We start from the raw sequence: 23554 nt of genomic DNA, 5'->3' as shown, positions 1-23554 counted from the left end.
CTCGACAAACACACAGAGCACATTTTACTGTACTTCCCTAGTTCACAGAATTATACAGAAATAAACGTGCAAAAGAAGGGGTCTGTACAGAGTACACTAATAAGAAGATGCAACTCTCAAACAGCACAAGAGTTAACACAAAAGTAAGGAAAACTCATCATTTCTTATGAGAAAGAAAGCTGGGGAAACAATTAAAATTAACTCTGTGGGGAAGGGATACTGAATTATCACCAGGTCAATAGTGAAGGTTAACATCTGGCAACACAGAAAGGAGGGATTTCCCTTCCGGAACTCCAGGACTTACAAGTGCGATCCCACCCCAGTTTCTATACAGAGTGGAGACAGACATACAGACACAGTAAAAAGGATAGGCATCAGATAGAGATATACTTCACTCAACAGGGAAACTGAAATATTGGTACTGTATATGGGGAAAAATTTACTTGGGCTACTAGAAAGTGACACCACCCAACTGGTGCATTTTCCTTTCTCCTTTTTGTTCTAATATTCTCATGGTATATCTCCCTTTCTGCTCTGTGACAGATTACTTTGAAAAACCTTTTACTGCAGACTATGCATTTAAGTGCATTGGGGACTAGAGAGGAGCACAGAAATCAGAAATAAAATTTTAGTAAAGTCTTTTGATAGTTTTTTTATTTTGTTTGTTTTTTCTTAATATATTAGGTGATTTTGTTATTGTTAGAAAAAAGGGTAAAAATGAGATACTACCTTAGAAAAAAAATACTAAAATTGTTTGCATTACTCTATATAAAACCTATATTTTCATTAATTTTTTTCCCCAAAAAAGGATGCACTCACTTTTTACTTTCCCCACTCAACGCTGACAAAAAAAGCTACAGCAGAAAAAGGAAAAAACCGAAGCCAACCAACAGTGCCCAAGACAGGAAAAAAAATGAGGAGGGCAACACTGAAAATGTTTTGGCTTTTGAAAAGCAAAATTTGTTCAATTGGAAATGAAATAAATGTTTTCATTTCATTTTGTCGTTTGTCAGCAAATGACATTTTCTCTCAAAATTTCTGATTCAACTTGTTTCAGCAGAAAAAAAAAATCTATTAGAAAGTGTCAACCAGCTCTAGCATTCAAAGAGCCAAAATCTTTAAAACATTTTGTTGAGAATGATAGCAGCATTTACGAAGACCCTGAAATCCTTACCCCTGCAAAAAATTCCCACTAGAGATAAAAGCAGAACCCATCATCAGTATGGACATACGTCCTCTGGAATGGTGTTTGAAGCATAAAGGGACATATGAATGTCTAGCACATCTGGCACAAATATCTTGCAATGACGACAAGAACAGTAACATGTGAATGCTTCTCACTTTCAGGTGATATTGTAAACAAGAAGCAGGCAGCATTTTCTCCTGCAAATGTAAACAACTTGTTTGCCTGAGATGAAGTAGTAGGCGGTCTGAATAGACTTGTAAGCGCAGAAGTTTTATATTGCTTTATTTTTTAATGCATTTTTGTACATAATTCTAAGTTTGTAAATTCATGATAAAGAGATTTCATTTCAGTACTTGGATTAAGTGAATTGAAAGATACTATTGCTTTTGCTTTTACAGTGCAACTACTTTTAATTAAAAATACAGATTGAGTCTCTGTTGTAAATGAAATCAACTTTTTTGAAAACAGAGAATATCCATGGATATTTAAATAAATGGTATTTTATTATTGTTTAATAGTACAATTAATGTTAGTTCATTGCTTACCGCATGGTTATAATAACTTCTACACTGCTACTCTTGCACCCGACTTACCACTTCAGTAAAGAGCCTTCAATAACAAGGCAATGATTTTGCCAGAGCCCCCCCCCCACACCCACACACACACACACAAAACAATCACAAAGTAAATAGTCACTCCATTTATTGAAGTCTAAAATATTCACGAGTAAACAATTAACCATCTCATTCCACTTTTCACAAAGCATCAAATCCTCCCATCTCATCGCATGCTAAGTAAGCTTAAGTAAACTGGTTTGGCACACATTTTGCTACAGTGAGCATGATGAGACACCAAACACCCAAATGTATTTCTTAACCCTGAATGGATTCTGTAAAATATACATTTTTAACAAGCCTACATAAACATCAAATTCCCTTTCTCCTGATGAGAAGGATGTTTAACAAACCTGTTTTGTCATCTTAAAAGACAGCCATGTACTGTGTGCTGTTGTTAACAGCATTCCCCTTTGCCTACTTTTTCCTCCCCGAGCCTTTTAGGAAACTCTCTCCAACATTACCAAACATTTAAAATAAACTTGACTTGTCAATGTGACATTGCACCCCCATTTTTATGGAAATATTTTTTGAATATGACTATGCCTTACTCAAATATGCTTTATGCAAAACATGGAATGTGACCAGTCATTGTAAAGTCTTTAACCAGCTGAATGTGTACATTCTATTTGTTTGCAAATATCATTCGAAGGCAGAAGTATAGTGTATAACTGGTTTATACAACTAAATTTCCTATTGAAGGCCATTAAGCAGTAACTCAAGAAACTGGATGGCCCAGTACTCAAGATAATCATCCATGAATAGCCTTGTTTTTCCTGGCAGCCTGGACTAGGGTTGGTCCTATGCAGCCAGGTCAGCGGATACTGGAACCCATTTTGGATATGGTACTTTTCCACGTGGTTGTAAAAGGGTTAAAGCTGAACACAGAGGATTCCTGCCTTGGGCAAAATCTCTTTATAGGCAGGAAACCAAACAACATGGGGAGTTGGCAGAGGCCAGACACTTAGGGTTGCCAGATGATTTAACAAAAAAAAATTTTTTTTTTTAAAAGGAGGCTGACCCCTTTAAGATGGCCTCCATCTCGGGCACCATTTTTAAAACCCCACAGCTTGGACTGGTAAGCACAGAAGTCAAAGGGGGTGCGAGCAGGCGGGGGGGCACAGGAGCGGCTTCGCGAGCCATACTTTTTGGAGGAAAGAGCTGTATGCGGCTTGCGAGGCACAGGTTGGCCACGGCTGGTATAGAGAGAGTCATCATGTGGCCAGCTCCTGTGTCTTTGCTGGTCATGGGGGCTAGAGCAGCATGCACTCTGCCCCCCCCCCCAGCATGGCACCTTGCAAGTGCCTCCCCCAGTCTCCCTTTCACTACTACTCTGCCGTGCTCCTCATTCCCCTGCCCCCGCCAGATACTGCAGGGGAAAATTGTCCCCACTGGGCTTCCGTAGGATAGAAACAGGAAATACTGGACATTTGACATGTCCCGTATTTCCTGGTTTTTTTTTTACCCAGACGGAGCCCGCAAATACCGAACCATCCGGATAAATACCGGACACTGGCAACCCTACAGACACCAAGACCACCCCCCCCCCAACTTACCACCTACACAACAGCTGGAAATATCAAAGATGTAACAGGGAAGGATCGAGTCCAAGGTAGGAGGCTGCCTAGCTTGTAAGAAAAGATAATTAGAACTACTGCTGGGTAAGAAATTGCATGTAACCAATTTCTTGGAGCATTAAGCTGAGCTGGCATGTTTTGTTTTATTTAGCCTAGTAATTGCTTTCATCTGTTATCACTTGCAATCATTTAAATCCTGCTTTTTACATTTAATAAAATCTCTTTATTATTAAACCCAGTGTAAGTAACTGTTACCTGGCGGGACAAGAACTGTGCATTTCTCTCTTCCATTGATAAAGCAAGTGAACTTATGAGCTCATTCTGTGTAAGAACAGGGTTCTGGCCTGATTGGGGCTGTGCATCTGGCTTCTGTCTCAAGTCCATTTGACAGATCCTTCCCAGAGCTGAGTGGAACCCGGTGACTGTCTTGCTCTGCTATGGGCTCTCTCTCAACTTTGTGCCATCTTTGTAGGAGACTAGAGGTTCTGGCTTAGCAAGACAAGGTAGTGAGAGAGGGCAGGTAGGCAGGCTCAGTGGTACATTAAGTTTTTATTTTGAAGATTGAAATGTTTCATTCATATGCCTCTATTTTAAATCTAAAACAAAACCAAAACAGAAAGAGGGGGACATTGGGGAAAAGAAGGTTTAATTATCTTTTAGGCTTGAAAGGCAAAGCCCAAGCACAGATTATTCCACTTTGCCATATATAACTAACAATACAATGTTTGTGAATGGTTGTGTTTAGCTCTCTGAATTACAACATACAGACAACTTAGTGAATGTTAAAGAATCAGCACCACGTTTACTTTCTGAAACTTTATGTGGCTCAAGTCATCTTGCCCCAAAATTCTTTTCGATTAAATTTAAATAATTCCCAGATAATCTTCAATAACAGACTTCCCTAGATTTATTACAGATTTTATATTACAAGCTTCATTATATAAACAGTTTTCACAGGGAATGGTTAGACCATTTTGCTTTCTTTAGAGTGTGACAATTAATTTCTACCTCACAAGAATTCCCCTCAGGTACAAGTGCTACTAATTTGTTTGAAATTCCACCTTTATGTTATTTAATTGGCACCACACTAGATGTTGAGCAACATTCCTTATATGCCCCTCATTACAAGAACATTAATGACTGCCATCAGCTCAATTGCACTTCCTTGACCAGTGAGTTAATTTCCTGTACAGTATTGCTTTCAGCTCTCCTTTCAAAGTCCTTTCAGCCAGCATTTCTTTTAGACCTCTGTTCTCCATTATGTAAGAGAGATCATACCGGCTAGTGTTTAACCAGCCTACAAATTGTAACAAACTATGTCACTCACCACTACCCTGCAGAATCTGTTGAAACACAGTAGTTGAAACTCAGTTTTAAAATGTTCATTTTGACAGTGCACTACCCCTATGATCAGCTCAGTTATAAACGAAGAAAGAAATCTTAAGTCAAAGAAAAAGGAGTGGTCTTAAAAGTGAAACAAAAGCAAGGCATGGAAAGCTTAATGTAGCAGATGAGAACAGTAATGGAAAGATGCCAGCCAGCCAAAGAATTCTGGTTAAACATACAGAGGTATAAATTGAAACATAGGGTGAGTCTGCACTGCACCGTTATTTCGAGATAACTAGTATTATTGCAAAATAACAATGCTAGTGTACGCATGGCCATTCCGTTATTTTGCAATAATTTCTAAATAATGGAGGGCTTATTCCAAAATTTGTAAACCTCATTCTACGAGGAATAACACCTATTCCAAAATAGCTATTTTGAAATAAGGCGTGTGTAGATGCTCCACTGCAGCTATTTGAAATAGCCCCTCCCCAGGGCCATTCTCTGTTATTCCTCCCCAATGCCTCCTGGAGCTCTAAATAGAGATAGCACGTCTACATTAGGGAAGCCTGGCTCGGACTAATTTTGAGGCTTCTCTGCAGTGTGGATGTGCTATTTCAGAACAAGCTATTTTGGAATAACTATTTCAGAATAGCTTATTTTGAAATATCCGTGCAGGATAGATGTACCCAAAATTGTAGTTTAGTATCTCTTAGCCCACAAGAAAGAGGTCTTGGGAATGACATTGCAATATACCCCAGAACAATCATACAAAAGAAAACTATTACTTTGACACACTGCCAGAACCTCTGTCCCCGGTGAAGCCCATGGAACAGTTGTGGACCCAGATAGGCCCCCAGCAGGAACCAGGAAGCAGCCCAGGGGTAGCCGACCCCGGGCTGGCTGAAGAAATGGAGGTCAGTTGGGCAGCGTGTTGCTGTCAGGATCCCCACTGACCTGGTCAGCATATTGCAGTCACGCTCTCTGCTGCTCTTAGGGCCCTGGGCTGGGACGGAATGGAGCAGGTGAGCCTGCATCCCCCCTGCCACCTCTCACCTTGGGGGGGCAGGTTCCCCCTGATAGGGGTGAAAACCCCTGCGCTTCTTGGCTCTCCCCCAGTGAGTAGACCCAAGCCTGCTCCACTACTAACAGGCCTGTGCCTTAAAACTGGTCAACTGTTGTACTGTTTGTTGCCCCGCCCTGACCAAGGGCCGAGCTTTATAAATTATTTACTCAGCCTGCAGCCAGGGCTGATACTGTAAACTGTATTGCACCAACCTGCACCAGCTGTCCTACCTAAAACAGTGAATTGTTATTTGTGTCTCTGCCCTGCCATGAAGCCAGGGCATGGGCTGGGCCTAGGCCTACACTGTTAAAGGGCTTTTGGGTGCCTGTGCCAACTTGTACTCAGGGCCTATGAAAAAGGAGGGACATCTAACTGTTCCTTTACAGATCTGAGCACAGATCAGGGCCCCAGGTCCTTTTCTGTCTAAGTGCTACTTAGCCAGTCGGTCCCCAGCCTGTATCAGTACTTGGGATTCTTAGGTCCCAAGTGTAGGACTTTGCTCTTGTCCTTGTTGAATCTCATCAGATTTCTTTTGGCCCAACCCTCCAATTTGTCTAGGTCACTCTAGACCCTTTTTCTACCTTCCAATGTATCTATCTCTCCCCCAAACTTGGTGAGAGTGCAATCTATCATCTCATCCAAGTCATTATTAAAGATGTTGAACAAAACCAACCCCAGAACTGATCCGTGGGGCACTTCGCTTGAAATTGTCCTACACTTGGGACCGAAGAATCCCAAGCACTGATACAAACTGGGGACCAACTGGCTAAGCAGCACTTAGACAGAAAAGGACCTGGGGATTACAGTGGATAAAAAGCTGGATTTAAGTCAACAGTGTTCCCTTATAGCCAACAAGGCTAACAGCATATTGGGGTGCATTAGTAGGAACATTGCCAGCAGATCTAGGGAAGTGATTATTCCCCTTTATTTGGTACTGGTGATGCCACATCTTGAGTATCGTGTCCAGTTCTGGCTCTACCACACTACACAAAGGATGTGGATCAGCAAAAGCTTATCAGATAGTCAACTAGTTGCTTCCCCCCCCTGCTGCCAAGCCCAGGGTCCCCTGCTGGCCCCGGGCTCCATGCAGTGTTTCAGTCTTTGAAATGCAGAAGAGCCCCTGCTGGGGCTCTTGTACATTTCAAAGGTGGAACGCGTGCTAGTCCTTATTGACTAATCGAACACATAATGAAAATAAACTACTCAGTTTATTAATCAATATTTAACATTACTAGAGATGGGCCCATTGGACAGGATCCAGGAAAGGGAAGCTAAAATGATTAGGGGGCTGGAGCATATGGACCTATGAAGAGAAGCTTAAGGATATGGGCCTATTTAGTCTACAGAAGAGAAGGGTGAAGGGGGGGGGGATTTGATAGCAGCCTTCAACTGCCTCAAGTGAGGTTCCAAAGAGGACGGAGAAAGGCTGTTCTCAGGAGTGACAGATGACAGAACAAGAAGCAATAGTCTCAAGTTGCAGTGGCAAAGGTCAAGTTTGGATACTAGAAAAAACAATTTAACTAAAAACCTGGTGAAGTACTGGAATGGTTTACCTAGGGAAGTGGTAGAATCTCCATCCCTAGAGGTTTAAGTCTTAGCTTGACAAAGCTCTGGCTGGGATGATTTAATTAGGGTTGGTCCTGCTTTGGGCAGGGCATTGGACTGGATGACCTCCTGAGGTATCCCTATGATTCTACACATGTCAATACATGAATTTTCTTCTACTTTTGTTCAGCCTTGATAATAATATCCCAAAGCTGACAATTACAGACACACAGTAAGGATAGCATCTATGATTTCTCAAAGCGTCATGACAGATTTATTAGCCTGCCCACTGGGTAAGAATAGAATGCTTCAAGTTTTACCTCACAACTGAATAAAGGCAAGGAAGTAATGCATCAACAGAGTAAAGCACTCAGACTCCCCTCCCCCTTTAGGTATCAGACTCTTTTGATCGTGGTACCAGCCTTAGGTTGTAAAATGTAAATGGGCCACTTCCCACGATGGGTAAAGTGATGTTATCTCTGACATTTAGCTCCTGTGACAAAGAACTTTCTACAACCCTCTATTAGCCAGAAAGTGTCTTGGCCATCATTCTTATTTGGACTAGAAGCTTCACTGTGCTTACATCATGAATCCTCTAGGAGTCTGAAGTATACATGTGAATCCCAGTTAATAAATTAACTGGTTAAACATCATGTTTAACCCGTTAACCATGATAGCGTGCCATGTGCTGCCCCCACCTGGAACACCCCCCACCTGCGGCACCGGCCAGTTGGTCCGGCTGGAATCGAGCAGCCCAACCAAGCCCAGTGTGCCACAGGCTGCTCCAACCAGGCCAGGCCAAGCCCACCACACCATGCCAGCCAGAGCAGCCCCCAGCCAGTTAATTGGTTACCCTGGGAAGCATGTTGGTAAGGGACATGCTTACAGGGTAACAAATTAACTATGTACATTGCTAGTAGGAAGCCTGGCATACATCTGAAGAATTCAGAAATCCTGCCTTACCTAGGGTCCTACCAAATTCACGGCCTTGAAAAATGTGTCTCAGCCCTTGAAATCTCATTTGTAATGTGCTTTCACCATCTACTATGCAGATATCGTGGGGGAGACCAGCATCTCTCAAATTGGGGTTCTTAACCTAAAACAGAGTTGTGAAGGGGTGGGGACAGGAGTTGCAAAGTTACTTTAGTGGGGTCGTGGTATTTCTACCCTTACTTCTACACTGCTAGAGAGCATCAGCTGCTGACCGAAGGTCCAGCAGGCTCTTAATACGAGCTCGCGCCCAGTCTATGCTGCAGCCCCCCTCCTCCCCCCCAGAGATAAGACAGTGCTAGGGGAACCGACTTTTAAGCCAGCTCCTCCCAGCAGTGGCTTCTACTCCCCCCCTTGCTACTTTTGCTTATCGGTGGGTCGACTAGTAAAACTAGTCTCTTACATCCCTAACAAGTACAAATGGCAATACTATACCATCCTTATCCTTACTTCTGCACTGATGCTGGCCATGGCGCTGCCTTCAAAGCTGGGATCCCAGCCATCAGCTGCCCCTCTCCAGTTGCCCAGCTTTGGAGCCAGCCTCCAGCAGAAGCCAAGTGTACTGCAACCCTCCCTAGAATAACCTTGCAACCTCTCTCACCCTCACCTTTTGGGTTAAGACTTCTACAATTATGACACTGAAAATTTTCGGATTTCAATAGGATTTCAATAGCTGAAATGATCAAATTCATGATTTCTGAAACCCTATGACCATGAAATTGACTACAACGGACTGTATACCTCCTTTATATAGACCTCAGAGTATTTATGCACCAAAGAATGTGAGGAATGGGAAGGGAGAGAGGGAAAGTGGAAGAGCTCTGCTTAGCAGCCTCCATACACATCAGGTATCTTATAACCTGTTGCTCTCCTTTTTCCAGGTCAGTTACCAGATGTGACAAATCAACCAAGAATTCAACTTCACCCAGAACATCTCCTATTCCATTGCCTATTTGGTCTGTATTGGTACTAGAGATGTTAAGTAGCGATTAATTTACTAGTCAATGGAATTTCCACCGACTATTTGACTAGTCCATAAGCACGTCCACATTCCGCCTTTGAAATGTACAAAAACCCCAGTGGGGGCTCTTGTGAATTTCAAAGTTGGAATGCCGTGTGGCACCCAGGAACAGCGGGATGTCCCCCTGACTCAGGGCTCCACATTGGCGCTTCCACTTTGAAATACACAAGAGTCCCAGTGGGGGCCCTTGTGCATTTCAAAGCACAAGTGCCCCATGGAGCCTGGGGTCAGCAGGGGACTCCCCAGAGTCTCGCATGGGCCCCAAGCTCCATGCTGTACTTCCACTTTGAAATTCGTAAGAGCCCCACTGCGGCCTCTTGCACATTTCAAAGCTGGCATGCCCACCTGGAGCCCGAGGACAGTTGGGGAGTCCCCACCTAACCCCAGACTCCATCCAGCATTTCAAAGCAGCAGCAACGCACTGACCCCGGGGTCATCCCAGCTGACCCCGGGCTCGGTGAAGTGCTGCCACTTTTAAGTATCTCTCTGTTCTCCCCCCTCCTTGCTGCCTCTATCTGATAGAGGTAGCAATGGGTGGGTTGGGGGGGAGCGACTGTTCCTTTACATCCCTAATTGGTACCATGCAGCTGGTTATTGGCAACCAGCTGTGCACCACTTGCAGACCAATGCTATCCAGCACAGCTCCCGGAAGCAGAGAAAATGCCTTGGCTTTTTGAATATTTGGTACACTTCAGAACCATCAAAATCCTGAAACAAAGAGAGAGTTGAGAAGTGTGAAATCATCTCTACTCAGCACAGGATATGGCACCTCTTGATAGGCAGATAGCTGCAAAGGAAGTTGAAATTGTGGTAAAAAATTTAAAATCCAATAAAGCTTTAGGTTCCAAAGAGTTATTTTGGGAGTACTACTTCTGAAAAAGCCATTGACCAACAGGAGTGGGAATGCCTTAGATTCTGCTAACATTTGGCTTTACAAATAAGTTTTCTATAGGAACATTGGCCTCTCTACTCATTCTCAAGCATCATTTTGGGCTAATGGTAACTCAATCCCCTCTTTTTAATTTCTCTAGGATTACAACACAGGGTTGCCTCTTGTCCCTGTTTGCTTTGGAAATGGAGTCATTTACAATAAATGTGAACAACAGCCTGTTGGTAAACAGGATCAAAACACAAAATAGCTTTTTATGATGCTCATGTCTGTTACATTTGCAGGATCCAGAAGCCTAATTAAAAGAACAATTGCCTTGGGAATCTGGGCAGGCTTTAAGTTTCAAAGTCAACTAAAGTAAAAATGATGTTTTAGCTATTAATATACCCAAAGAGAGGGTCAACACAATTGTTGTCAGCTATCAAATAGATAAAGGAATCTTTAAATTATTTAGCAATAAAATATTGTGAAGAAACAAATCTTGTTATGGACAAATCACCCTCTGGTATAGGAATAAAATAACCAAAGAGCTGAATGAATCGAATACAAATTTTTTTTTATTAGGTAGGGTAGCATCAGAAGGTCTTCCTAAAGTTATTGTATTTGTTTCAGTGCATCCCTGGTGGTATCTAGGACATAAAATTAACACATGGCACAATATGCTATTAAAATTCATCTGGAAGGATAAAAATCAAACAGAGTTCTAAAGTTCTGTTGAAGACTACACAGTGTGGTGGACAAGTGTATCATAATTTGGTTTATTTTTATAGACTCACGTAAATGTAGGGCTGAAAGGACCTCAAGGAACCAAGGAACCTATGAGGAATTATCTAGGTTATTTGTCCAATCTATTCTTAAAAGCCTCCAATGAGGGGATTTTGTGGGGTTTTGTGTTTGTTTTTTGGTCTATCTATTGTGGGGGTTTTTATTGTTGTAGTAAGCTCTTCCAAAGATCTTCCTTGCTGCAGATTAAGCCTATTACTTCTTGTCCTAACTTCACTGGCTATGGAAAACATTCATCGCCATCCTCATTATACAACTCCTTACTAGATTTTAAAATGTATCGAGTTCACCTTCATTCTTCCTTTCTTAAGATTAAACATACGCAGTTGCTTTAACCTTTCCTCATAAGTCAAGATTTCTAAACTTTTTCCTCACTATTAAAATGATACTATCAACAGGCTAACACTGGATAAACTGTAAACAAGACTGGGACCCAAGTTTAGTTAAATATCGAAATTATTGGATTAAAAAGAAATTTAGGTCACCGAAAATTTAAAGTTGCCTATTCATCTAGACCACCTTATTCATTTTGTACAATTTTTTTTTTAAATTCCTGACACCAAGGCCCCCTTCTTTAGCTACTTTCATTAATAAATGAGGAAATTATCCCTAGGAAATATGTATGTGACTTTCAACATAACTAAGATTACCTTAGCTGGGACAACTATTCCTGGGTCCTGATTTGAAATTATATCAAAAGATATGCAACAAAGTAAAAGATATGCCATCATGTAAATAATACAAGGAGCCCATAGTTTCAGTATTTACATATGAAGCATTTTATCTCATACAAGATGACCATCTAGACTTTTAATCACATTTGAACAATTCATCGGTTTTGGCACTGTAAAAGGTTCAGAAAAGAGCAACAGAAATTATTAGGCGTTTGGAACGGGTCCCATATGAAGGGAGATTAAAAAAAACAGACTTTTAATTTTAGGAAAAGAGGAGATGGGGGGGCGGGGGATATGCTAGAGATTTATAAAATCATGACTGGTGTGGAAAAAGTGAATAAGGAAACTTATGCCACAATATAAGGACTAGTGGTCACCAAATGAAGTTGGTAAACAGCAGGTTTAAAGCAAACAAAAGGAAGTTTTTCTTCACTCATCCTGTGGAACTCCTTGCCAGAGATGGGGTGAAGATTAGGACTTCAACAGGGTTCAGAAAACAGCTAGATAGATTCACGGGGGTTAGGTCCATCAATGGCTAGCTATTAGCCAAGATGGGTAAGGAATGGTGTCCCAAACCTCTGTTTGTCTGGAAATGGGTGAGAGGAAAGGCATCATGTGAGGATTACCTGTTGTGTTCGCTCCCTCTGGGGCATCTGGTATTGGCCATTGTTGACAGACAGGATACTGGGCTATATGGACCTTTGATCTGACCCGGTATGGCTGTTCTCATGTTATTATAATTTAGGAACAAAACTAGAACACACATTTTAAATTCTAAAATATATATAGTTTTGATTGAAAAAAAAAATGCTAATGAGAAAAAAAAACCCAAAATGAACAGAAGAAAGAGGGATTTGGTCCAAAGAACTTACCCAGATGAGTAGGTCACTATACAGGAAAAGGAGTATACAACTTCTATTTGTGTAGCTCATGAAAAACAATTATAAGTTACTATACAGATGGTATTTGACTCAAATTAATATACATCATATATTTGCTATTAGAGGGACATTCTGGTGGAGGGATGGAGGGAAAGGGGGAAACAAAATTGCACGTGGTGGCTGGGTCCAGGAATTAGAGTTTGGAGAAGAAATTGTTAAAGAAATTCATCTTATTACAAAATGCTGGCTGCCCAGAGAGCCCCTCACCCACTTACACCAGACAAGGTTTTAAATTTTACATAAAACGATAAATCGCCTTCTTCATTGTTAACAGCAAAAGTTTTCATTGCATGTTACTAGAATAATGAGATTTTTTCCTAAGGAATTAGGATATATAATAATATTGACTGTCCTAACCTCTTCAAGCATGTAGACAAGTACCAAAGAGAAGTCTGCAATCACCCTTCTTAGCATACTCAGAGAAGGGTGGCTCCCCAGTAGGGATGTGAATGGGTAACAGGTAAACTGATTAACCAGTGCCCAGGAGCAGCCACTCACTAGTAGCCTGCCATGGGAGAAGGGCTGCCTCGGTGGGGTCAGGAGCCAGTGGCAGTCCCCCCAACCATGACTAGGAGCATCCTGTCGCCAGTGGTGGAAGTCACCCCAGCGCTGAGGCTGGGAGCTGCCTGCTAATGGGTTAACTGATTCATCAGGATTTTACATGCCTCCTCCCCAGCCAGCAAGCCAAAGGATTTATCCAGGTTCTTTGAATATTAGTCTAATTGTCAATAATATATTATACTGTACATCATTTATTAACATTTTATAACTTTGCCTTAACTTTTAGAAGAAAACACCTTGATGAAGAGCTCCATGGCAGGACATATATAAGTTGGGAAAAAAAGAATGACTTGTCTTATGGGAGCATCAAGAGTTCCCAATTAAGAGCATAGCTCCACTGTGCTAAGCACTGCACAGAAAACAATCCCTTGGCAGCTAGGACTGGCACAGTGCAGGGCTGGAGGCAGTACGAGACCTACCAACCACTGGGTGAGGCGTCCTGACTTGCCCTAGTCTGCCACACTCCATAGCTGCCCCAAGTACAGGCCTAACTTCTCAAATTGGTACATACTGGTAGGGTTGCCAGGTGTCCAGTTTTGAACTGGACAGTCCAGTATTTGAGCTTTCTGTTCGGGAAACAATTGAGAAAATATAAATGTCCGGTATTTTCTAAATAAGATGTAATGTCGATTGTGATGTCATGTCAAGTGTGTCCGGTATTGTTGTTGAAACCATCTGGCAACCCTACATAGTGGTGGCGGCTAGCGCCCTTCTCCCCACTTCCCAGCCTGGCTGCTCACACAGCTCTAGCTAAGCTTAATTTGACCCACTACTCAAATTTTATCTCGAGGTAAAATATCACACCCCCAGCTTGACATGTAGATATACTCTTAGGAGAACAAGTCTCACTGATTTCTATGCTGATGCACTAGTTAAGCCAAGGCATTTCAGTAATCTGGACTTGTGGAACTTAAAGGAGTGAGTGCTGCTTTCCCATTGATTCAAATCAGAAAGCAGGATTCCAAATTAAATCACTGATTTTAATTTTCGATTTGCATGTGTATGTTTATTTTCCTAAAGAAAAGCTGGTTTTCAGAGTTTGGGAACCATTACAACATGCTGATTTGCAGCAAGATATAATCTTTAAACTAAATTTGTTCCTTTAACAGGGTAGCACTCACCTCCCACAATCGCCCCCATTTGACTGAATGTGGGTTCCTGCACTGTCTCTTTAAAAGCCTTCTGACTACTCGGCCCTACAGCCGAGTCACACAACCTCATGTGTAATCGTGACCCCTTACAGGGTACCCACCCAACAGGGGGCCCAGCCTGGTGCCCTCTGCTGGTATGTCTCAGTTTAGTCCGTTCTGAGGTATGTCCTGACACAGTATGAGAGTGGTGTCGCCAGGGCTTCTCCTCTTGGAAACTATGATCTAAACAGCTCCTCACTCTGAGCTGTCCTTGGTTCTGCTAGCAAGCCACACATGACCTTCTCCCTTCCAGGTCTGGTCTGCAACTGGGCTGCCTCTAGTCCTGCCGCTTCTTATATAGTCCTTCCTGGCCTCTGATTGGCTGGTTTCTTTCCAACCCACTGTAGCCACCTGGGGGATTTCTTTATGGCCCTTTTAACCTTAGGGCCGTTTCAAGTACTACTACTTGCTAACCTCGAGGAAAGACTATAACCACACACACACACACACACACACACACACTTACTTATTTAAGCAATTATATAGCATAACTCCAATTTATTCCTCTTAATATTAGCTGTCAAAAAATGGCAACAGACATTTCTTATTTTCTATATTAATTGTTTTCAATTTCTGATTGGTGTCAAGATGCATTTGAATGGATATTTGAACTCAGTTAAAATGCATAAAACCATATTTAAAATAGTTAAATAAAATATGTTTATAACAAGTTTAGTCAAACTGATTCAACCAAGTGTTATCTATAATTAGTGAGCTGAAGATTGCTCTCCATGAACTTCAAAAATTAGAATTAGCCAATCACACTATCTTACCCCTCATTTTTATTCATACAATGAAAAATGAAACCAGCTTTATGGGTTTTTTTTTCCAGCTCCTCAACTTAGAAGTAGGGATGTGAAAGGTTAACCAGTAAACATCACCCTAAATGAGTAATGCTTACTGGTTCTGGCTAATTGGTAACTGGAGAGGGCTGGAGCAGCTCCCATAGACAGGAAGCTCACCACAGACAGGGGCTGCTCTCATCCGCAGCAGTCCCTGTCCATGGCAGGCCTGGGTGCCCCGCAGGCAGGGGCTATATTCATGGAACCTTGGGGCGGGGGAGGAGGAGAAATGAGGGTATTAGGTCTGGGCACAAGAGAGCTGGGGGAGCATTGCCTCCCGATGCTCCCATTGACCACAATTTGGCCAATGGGAGCTGAAGGGAAAGCTTCCAGGCAGCGTGTCCATGCTCAGCCCCATGCTGGGGCGGGTTGCCGGTTCCCAAATGTGGTGCTGAGGCTAAGGCTGGCTCTGTTGGCGGGGGTATTGTCAGCTTCCCCCACCCACCTAACAGAACCAGCCCTAGCCTCAAGGACTGGGAGCCAAAAGCTGGTAATAGCCCTAGCTCCCACCATAAGAGCCAACCTTGGCTTCAGCACCACATCTGGGAACTGGCAAACAGCCCCAGCATGGAGAAGAACCCAGCCCCGATCCCGCTGTACTCAGTTCACTGGGTTAAATGTTAGATCAACCTAATTCTTATCCAGTTAACTGATTAACTGGGATTCTAGAACCTTATTTTGAACTAAATTAATCATCAAGCTGAACTTGTTGAATCAAAGGAAATGAAGAAACCTTCTACTCCTGCAGCGGGGGATGCGGCTATCAAAAGCTGAATTTACAGTCAACAAAGCACAGTGAACAATGCTTAGCCAGTGACTTCCACAAGTACTTTCAATTTAAGACTTTCAATTTCAGACTTCAACAGCAAACATATACTCCATTAACATAAATTATTTTAATAGATTATGGGTAATTTTGGCCTTAATATAATTGGTCAATGTCAAATGTATTTATTTTGTAAAGAAATGTGTATTTACATTTTAAAAATCAGATTTTGTCATCAATTTTTATTCTTCCAGTATAGCATGAGCATTTTGTTTAATTTATTTTGCATTCGAGTTTTTGTTCTTCTCACTACAAGAATATTAATCAGGTTCTGGACTTTTTTTCTGCATAGATGAACATGTTTAGTATGACACTTCTCAGTGAACATCTCTATGAAAAACCCAAAATTGTATTAACAATTATGAAGCCAGAGACAAAACATCTATTTTATTTATTAATCATCCTATTTATTACTATAAAAAGGGTAAAAACTAAAATTAGGGAGGTAAACTATAATTTACAATGAAGACATATGGTAATTTTTTTGTTAAATTATTATTGTATATACCCTATTTAGAAGATAAACTTAACATGTTTTTGTGGTGTAAGTCATACAGTTACTGGTTGTCAAAAAAAACCACACACAAAACAAAACAAAAAACCCACCACACACACCAACCTCCCACTTGGGAACAGGTTATCCCACAAGCACTTACTGGAGGATTTCTTGTACCCCCCTTTGAAGCAAATAGTATTTAGAGAGAATACTGAACTAATAATTATCTGATCAAACTTGGCAATCAAACATGCCTTGCTTGTTTCTGATAAACTTTGTGTGACTAAGCCTTTAAACTCAATCATATATATATTAAAAATAGTAATGATTAAGGTTAAATCTGCATTACATATGGAGCCATGTTGTAGCTAAACTCAGGGGAAAACCAGATTTACTGACATGACAGTTACACACAGGGAACAAAGCAGTATTTTCCATAGCTTATTAAGGCATTTAATTCTGGGATTATGTTCAGCAACCTCTAAATCAAAAAAGCCTCATGAGAGTCTAATCTACATCAGCCCTGAAACAATTCATAGGAAGACAGAATTTAAGGCCAGAAGGAATCAGTACATCATCTCCTGTGTGTAATAATAATACTACCACCATGACATAGCCTTTTACACAATGCTTTACATTCATGTATCTTAAAGCAACTTACTAAGGTAGGCAGTACCTTTATCCTTACGTAACTTATGGGGAAAATAAGAACCTGTGCAAGATAGCAGAGCAGGCCAGTGATAAATCCAGGAATAGTACCAAGACCTCCTGCATTTTAGCTCAATACTTTAGCAATTATGGCACTCTCAGGCCAGGTGGAAAACAGTCTACTGACTTTAAGACCAAGGATGAATATAAGAGCGCACACAGAGCTGAACTTCCAAGCAATAACACTTATAACAAGGTAAATGGTCATGAGCTATTTTTTTATGTTCTTGAAGGATAGCATTACAGTTCACATTTTCATACAGAAGTTACATTAACTATGAGAATTCTGCATACTTTATATCTAATGCAGTGGTCCTCAAACTTATCAGCCCAAGGCCCACCCCGCTCAAGGTAAAAGTTTCCACAGACCACTAGCCAACCACTCATGATAAGAAAATTGGTACACGAGGGGGTGAGTGTGTGATGTCTGGGCGAAAGGGAAAGTTCAGGAGCAGGCTGGGGGTGGGGAGTCTTGGCAGGAAGGACAATGCAGGAGCAAGCTGAGGATGGGGAGTCTCAGAGGGAGGGTGCAGGGGTGGAAATGAGGGTCTGGGCAGAAGGGATGGTGCAGCAATGGGAATGGGAGTCTGGGCATAGAGGAGTAGGATTACCTTCTGCACACAGTTGCCACTGTTCCCAGGCACCACCACCCTGCTGCTCCTATTGGCTACGTTTCCGGCCAATGGGAGCAGTAGGGAAAGCTCCCAGGCAAGCCATTTCCTGCTGAGCCACTTCCTGCCCCTGTGAACCAGATCCAGTCCATGAGGCTCCAGGCTCTCTCTCTCAGTAGGAAGACAGTGCTGAGGCTCTAACCTCACAGGGGTATAGGGCTGCACCTCCAGTGCAGGCTCGCCATTGTGTGTGTGTGTGTGTGGGGGGGTAATCTATAAAATTAGATTACCGGTTAATCTTCTACTGGATCACTCATTGACATCGCTACTGGGAGTTCCATGTCCATCCAACTTCAGGATTGTGGGGTAGCTAGTCAGGTGTACACTGTCCCTGCCCAGAGGTACTGCCCCTGCAGCTCCCATTGCCCAGGGTTACCAGTCAATGGGAGCTACACAGCCAGCGTTCATTAGCACAGGCAGGAAGGGACAGGACATAGACCCCATCAATCGCTCCCCACCTAGGAAGTGGACTGCCATGTTGGCTGCTTCCCAGAAGCCACGTGAAGCTGAACATTGAATCTTTCTGCCCTGCTCGGTCTGGTGCTAACTAGAGTTTTCCTGAAGAGTTGTGCTGACCAGAAGAGTCAGGGTCCCTTTTCGACCAACCATTCCAGTCAAAAATCAACCCAATCTAAATCTCATTTGGTATAACATATGGCATTCCTGTTTTCTTACATAAAATAAATGTACTTTATTTATCCCTGACACTACACTGTTACATTCTACTCTATTTTACCCTTTCCTTGACACTTGAATTGTGCCCTATGACAAAGGATCACAGAAATAAGCAATTTCTGCAAATACACAAAAAAACTTTATTGCAGAAAGGAAAAATAATATTCATGTTAAACTGACCAATCCACTCACCCACATCTCTTTTTTCAGAGCTTGAAGTTACAATTTTCCTCATCCTCTCTCCACACTGGCTTTTTGCGACAGATATCATTCCCTTCCCTTGAGAAGTGTATATATTTGGAAACATCAGGGTCAAATACTGATCTTGTACTTCCACTGAACTGTTAAATCACTCTTCATAGATTTTTTTTAAGACCAGAAGGAACCACTGTGATCATGCTGCCTGACTTGCTGTGTAAACACAGAGCTTCCCCCGAGACTTGCACAGGATTTCCCCGAATTAATTCCTGTTTGAACTATAATATCTTTTTAGAAAAAAAAGTTTCATTTCTGATAGAAAAAATTCTCAGTGATGGAGAATTCACCATAACACTTGTAAATTGTTCCATGGTTAGCTATCATCTGTCTTCAAAAACTGCCTTTTATTTCTATTGGGAATTGGTCTAATTTCAACTCAGACATTTTATGTCGTTATGCCTTTCCCCACTAGCTCAAAGAGCCCTCTACTATCCAATTTCTGTCTCCTTCATCCCATGCATTTACAGACTGATCAAGTCATCCATTAATCCCCTCTTTTTTAAACTATACAGGTAAGTATCTCCATTCAATCTCACTAAGATGTTTTCCAATTCTTTGTTTGTTGTAGTGCATCTTCTCCAAATCCTCTCCATTTTTTTCAAAATTGTTTGTGAACAAAATAAATGGGCACAGTATCCCAGCATCAGCTGAAAATGAAGAGGCAATATAACCTCCCTATTCCCACTTGATATTCTTATTTATGTATCCCAATATGATGTTAGCTCTTGTTGTCATTGTTGCCATGCAATGTTCAAATACATTACACTTCTTCAGAGAATCAGACTGCACCACAGAATCTCTATGGATAGACATTCCATGCTTAAGGGAGAATAATATAGCAGTAAAATATATATTAGTGATCACCTGACCAAAATAGAATCCGTGACTGAAATACCAAAGGAGGGTAGAAAGCTGAAACACTCAATAGTGATGGGGGATTTCAAGTATCCTAGTATTGACTATGTCTATGTCACCTCAGGACAGGAAGCAGATTAAGTTTTTAGACACCAAAGAAAATGTTTCTTGGAGCAGCTAGTCCTGGAACTCTGAAGATGGAATCACAAATTGCCTGTCTCCTTAAGTGGAGCACTCAATGTAATGAAAATTTAGTGTCCTTGTAGAAGAAATTACAAAAAAAGAAAAACACTAACATTTCACTTTTAAAAAGGAGATCTACACAAGAACCAGAACATTAGTTTAGATGTTTCAGAGGGGTAGCTGTGTTAGTCTGTAACTGGAAAAACTTAAAAAACAACAGTCTTGCAGCCCCTTAGAGACTAACAGAAAACGTAGATGATATAATGAGCTTTCGTGCACACACCCACTTCAGATGAATGCAGTTTAAGGGGTCGGTCTACTTTTCAAATAAATAACAGAGGGGATGGCGGGGGGAAGAGGAAGAAAAGTTCAGATGGAAACTAAAAAGAGAAGTTATAAGGGTACAATACCTACAAGCAGCTTACAAAATAATTAGTATCCTCTCCCAGAGCTTCACACTAAATGTATACCCCAAATCAAAAAAGCAATCAGAGGAGCAAATAAATGCCACCATGACCAAACAACAAGCTCTAGAGGCAAAAAAAAAAAAAAAAAATTGAGAAGCAACTTGAAGATGCAAAAACTAACTGTAAAATAAGTTTTAATTACACAAGATGACTGCCCAACGAGACAATGGCGCCACTAGATTATAAAGGTGTTAAAGAAGAGATTGAGGAATATAAGACAGTGTAGAAAGCTAAAGGAATTATTTATATTCATCTACATTGCGAAGATGTGGAAAATGCCCATATCAGAACTATTCTTTTTTGGGTAACAAATCTGAAGTAATGTCACAAATTAATGAGACATTAAAAGAGATTTTAGAACAAGTTGATCAACAATATTAAAGGCATCAGAGCCTGATGATATTTACCCAAAAGTTCTGAAGGCATTCAAATATGGAAATGTACAGCTATTAACTGTAGTACGTGACCTGTCACCAAAATATCCTCCCGACTATGTGATTGGAACGTAGTTACTGTAATGTAGATTTATAAACCAGGCTCTAGAGTGGATCCTGGAAATTATAGGTGGATTAGCCTAACTTCTGTAGAAGCAAATGGTTAGAAAATAGAATAACGTCAAATTATTAGACTCCTATATAAACACTGGAAAAAGTCAACATGAGTCTTGTAAATGGAAAACATGCATCACCAATCTATTACAACTCTGTAAGTGAGTCAACAAGCACTTCAATAAAAGTGATCCAGTTGATATAGCACACCTCGATTCCAAAAGCCTTTGACAGTCTCTTAAAGGAAAAAAAACAGCCATAGGATAAAAGGGAAAGTCCTCTATTAGATTATTTGACAAATAGTGAGCAAAAAGGTAGCTATAAAATGGCCTATTTTTACTAGAGAGAGAGATGAAACATGATCCCCCCCCCCCCGCAAGGATCAGTACTGATGCTGCTCACCACATTCATTAATGAGCTGGGAAAGGGGATAAATAGCAAGTTTTCAGACATTACAAAATGACGTGATAATTAAGCCCAACACTGACTTGTGAAAAGTTACAGACATGACTAAAAACAATGATGAGTTCTGTGGTACTTTGAAGACTAAAATTGTTTTTGCAGATACAGACTAACACAGCTACCCCTGAGGCAGACAAGAGTGAGACTGGTGCACTCTGTAAGGAGAGCGGGGAGGAAGCTCTGGGCCACCAGAGGGCAGGGTCTCTGGCAGTAGGGCAGAGCTAGGCACCAGACTACCCTAGCCAGCCCTTAGTGGCAGTTGCTGCAGCCAGGAACCCTGTGGCTTCACTGGTGACAGCTGGCAGTCCCAGGCTCTAGTGGCAATTTCAAGGTCCCAGGTCTTCCAGCCACTGCCATGGAAGCTAGGAGCCCAGCGCCCTTTTAAATGGCTGAGCCTGAGACAGCTGCCTGTTTTGCTCCACACCCCCTGCCATCCCTGCTTCCGCATCCACGACTTTGCCAGTAGGATCCAACAACACTGCTATAGCAACATTTTAATCTCACTACCGCTTTTGCCCTGCAGTCAAACGCTGTCGGAGCAGCACTGTCATACCTGGCCGGCAGGGCCACCAAGAGGGGGAGCGAAAGTGGCAGCGCTTTAACATCAGGTACCAGCAGCCAGTTTTTACCAGTGCACCAGCCTGCACCAGCTCACTTCCACTTCTGGTTACAGGAGACATCTCACAAAACTGGGTGGATTGGGCAACAATATGGCAGATGAAATTCTATTTTGATAAGTGTTAAGTAATGTACATTGATAAAGATTGGCCAAACTTTGTATATACAATCATGGGTTCTCCATTTCCTGTTACTGCCTAAGAAAACTTACACTGAACTGTGTGTTAGTGGTCAAAAAGAGTAACAATGTATTAGGTATTATTAGGATTGGGATAGAACACAATCAAGAGAAAGTACTTTTTCATATACTGCACAACTAACCTGTGAAACTCCATGCCCCAGGACACTGTGATGGCCAAAAGTGTAACTCTATTAAAAAAACTATTTCAGTTCATGGAAGGTAGGTTCATCAAAACTTGTTGGTCAAAATGGTCAAAGATGCAATGTCATGTTCAAGGCAACCATAAATCTCTGACCACTAGCTGGAAGTAGATTGCTCCGTAATTGCCCAGTTTTCTACACTTCTCTGAAGCTCTGGTATGGGTCACTGTCAGAAACAGGATACTGGGCAAAATGGACCATGGTCTGACCCACGATGGCAGCTTGTACATTCTTACATCACACTAGAAGTTTGGGTTATGCTGAATGAAGACTTCTTCAGAGTCACAATACCACAAGACAGACATTCCCTCCTGCAGGTATAACCTACATTGTCCATTTCTCACTATTGCATATGTCTGTTTCCTATTTCTAGATGTGTTTGGCACAACACAAAGGAATTCTATATTATACTAATCTTAATAGGTAAAGAGGAATTGATTTCAGGACTGAAGATTAGTGGTAGTTTAGGCACAAGCAATCAGGATTTGATAACATTTCTGATGTGAAATAAGTAAAATGTCCAAGCCAATAATATATACATGGTCATTCCAACGAGCCAGTTTCACAAAACTGAAAGCCAGCTACGAGCCAACTGAGCTGAGAGAAACAATGTGAACAAAACAATGTGAATGGTAACTGGGAACCATTACAGAACATTTTAATAGCTGTCCGAAGAACCCAAAGTGAGAAAAGCAGACACTCTAGCTTAAAAAAAAAATCTTGCTTCCTTTCAGAAGGAAACAAAGCAGCTATAAAACAAAAAATATAATAAACGTAATGAAGACAAAGTCAATAGCAATGACTAAGTTATAAACTATGAATAGTATAAAACTGATAAAGGAAACAAATTGGCACATTTATGGCCACAGTTAAAGGACAATAAGTAGGTCAAGTACTGCATTAGGAGCAAAGAATCATAACAATGGTAATGGTCTATAACTAGATGGAAATGGTAAAATTACCACTAATAATACATAAATAAATATTTCTATTCCCTATTACGGGGGGTGGGAGTCAGATGCAAGTCACAAATGATAAAACAGTTTCCATTATAAAACTGAAAAATATGTTAAACAACTGCTAAATATTAAAAAAAAAAATCAGCAAGATAGGACAGCTTTTTTTAAAAAGTTGAATGAGGAGCTCTCTAGACCATTAAACTTAAAGTTCCAATCCTGTTTGACAATCATATTTCTTCCAG

At 41.3% G+C, this 23554-nt stretch overlaps 1 protein-coding gene and 1 long non-coding RNA gene across 8 annotated transcripts in view; one reads left to right on the top strand and one right to left on the bottom strand.

Annotated features, from left to right (window-relative positions):
• MLLT3 (MLLT3 super elongation complex subunit) overlaps positions 1-23554 on the bottom strand; it is a 220479-nt gene that overhangs the window by 158064 nt on the left and 38861 nt on the right. The window lies entirely within an intron of this gene.
• On the top strand, positions 14-9319 carry LOC112546930 (uncharacterized). Its single transcript, XR_016349845.1, has 3 exons — positions 14-143; positions 1348-1442; positions 9186-9319. It is a non-coding gene; the product is annotated as an uncharacterized LOC112546930 (long non-coding RNA).

This window comes from Pelodiscus sinensis, chromosome 6 (assembly GCF_052426305.1).
Source record: "Pelodiscus sinensis isolate ZL-2025 chromosome 6, ASM5242630v1, whole genome shotgun sequence".
In the NCBI taxonomy this organism is placed as follows: domain Eukaryota; kingdom Metazoa; phylum Chordata; order Testudines; family Trionychidae; genus Pelodiscus; species Pelodiscus sinensis.
The sequence above is the reverse complement of the archived record's forward strand: the minus strand, read 5'-3'. Positions and strand labels throughout refer to the sequence as shown.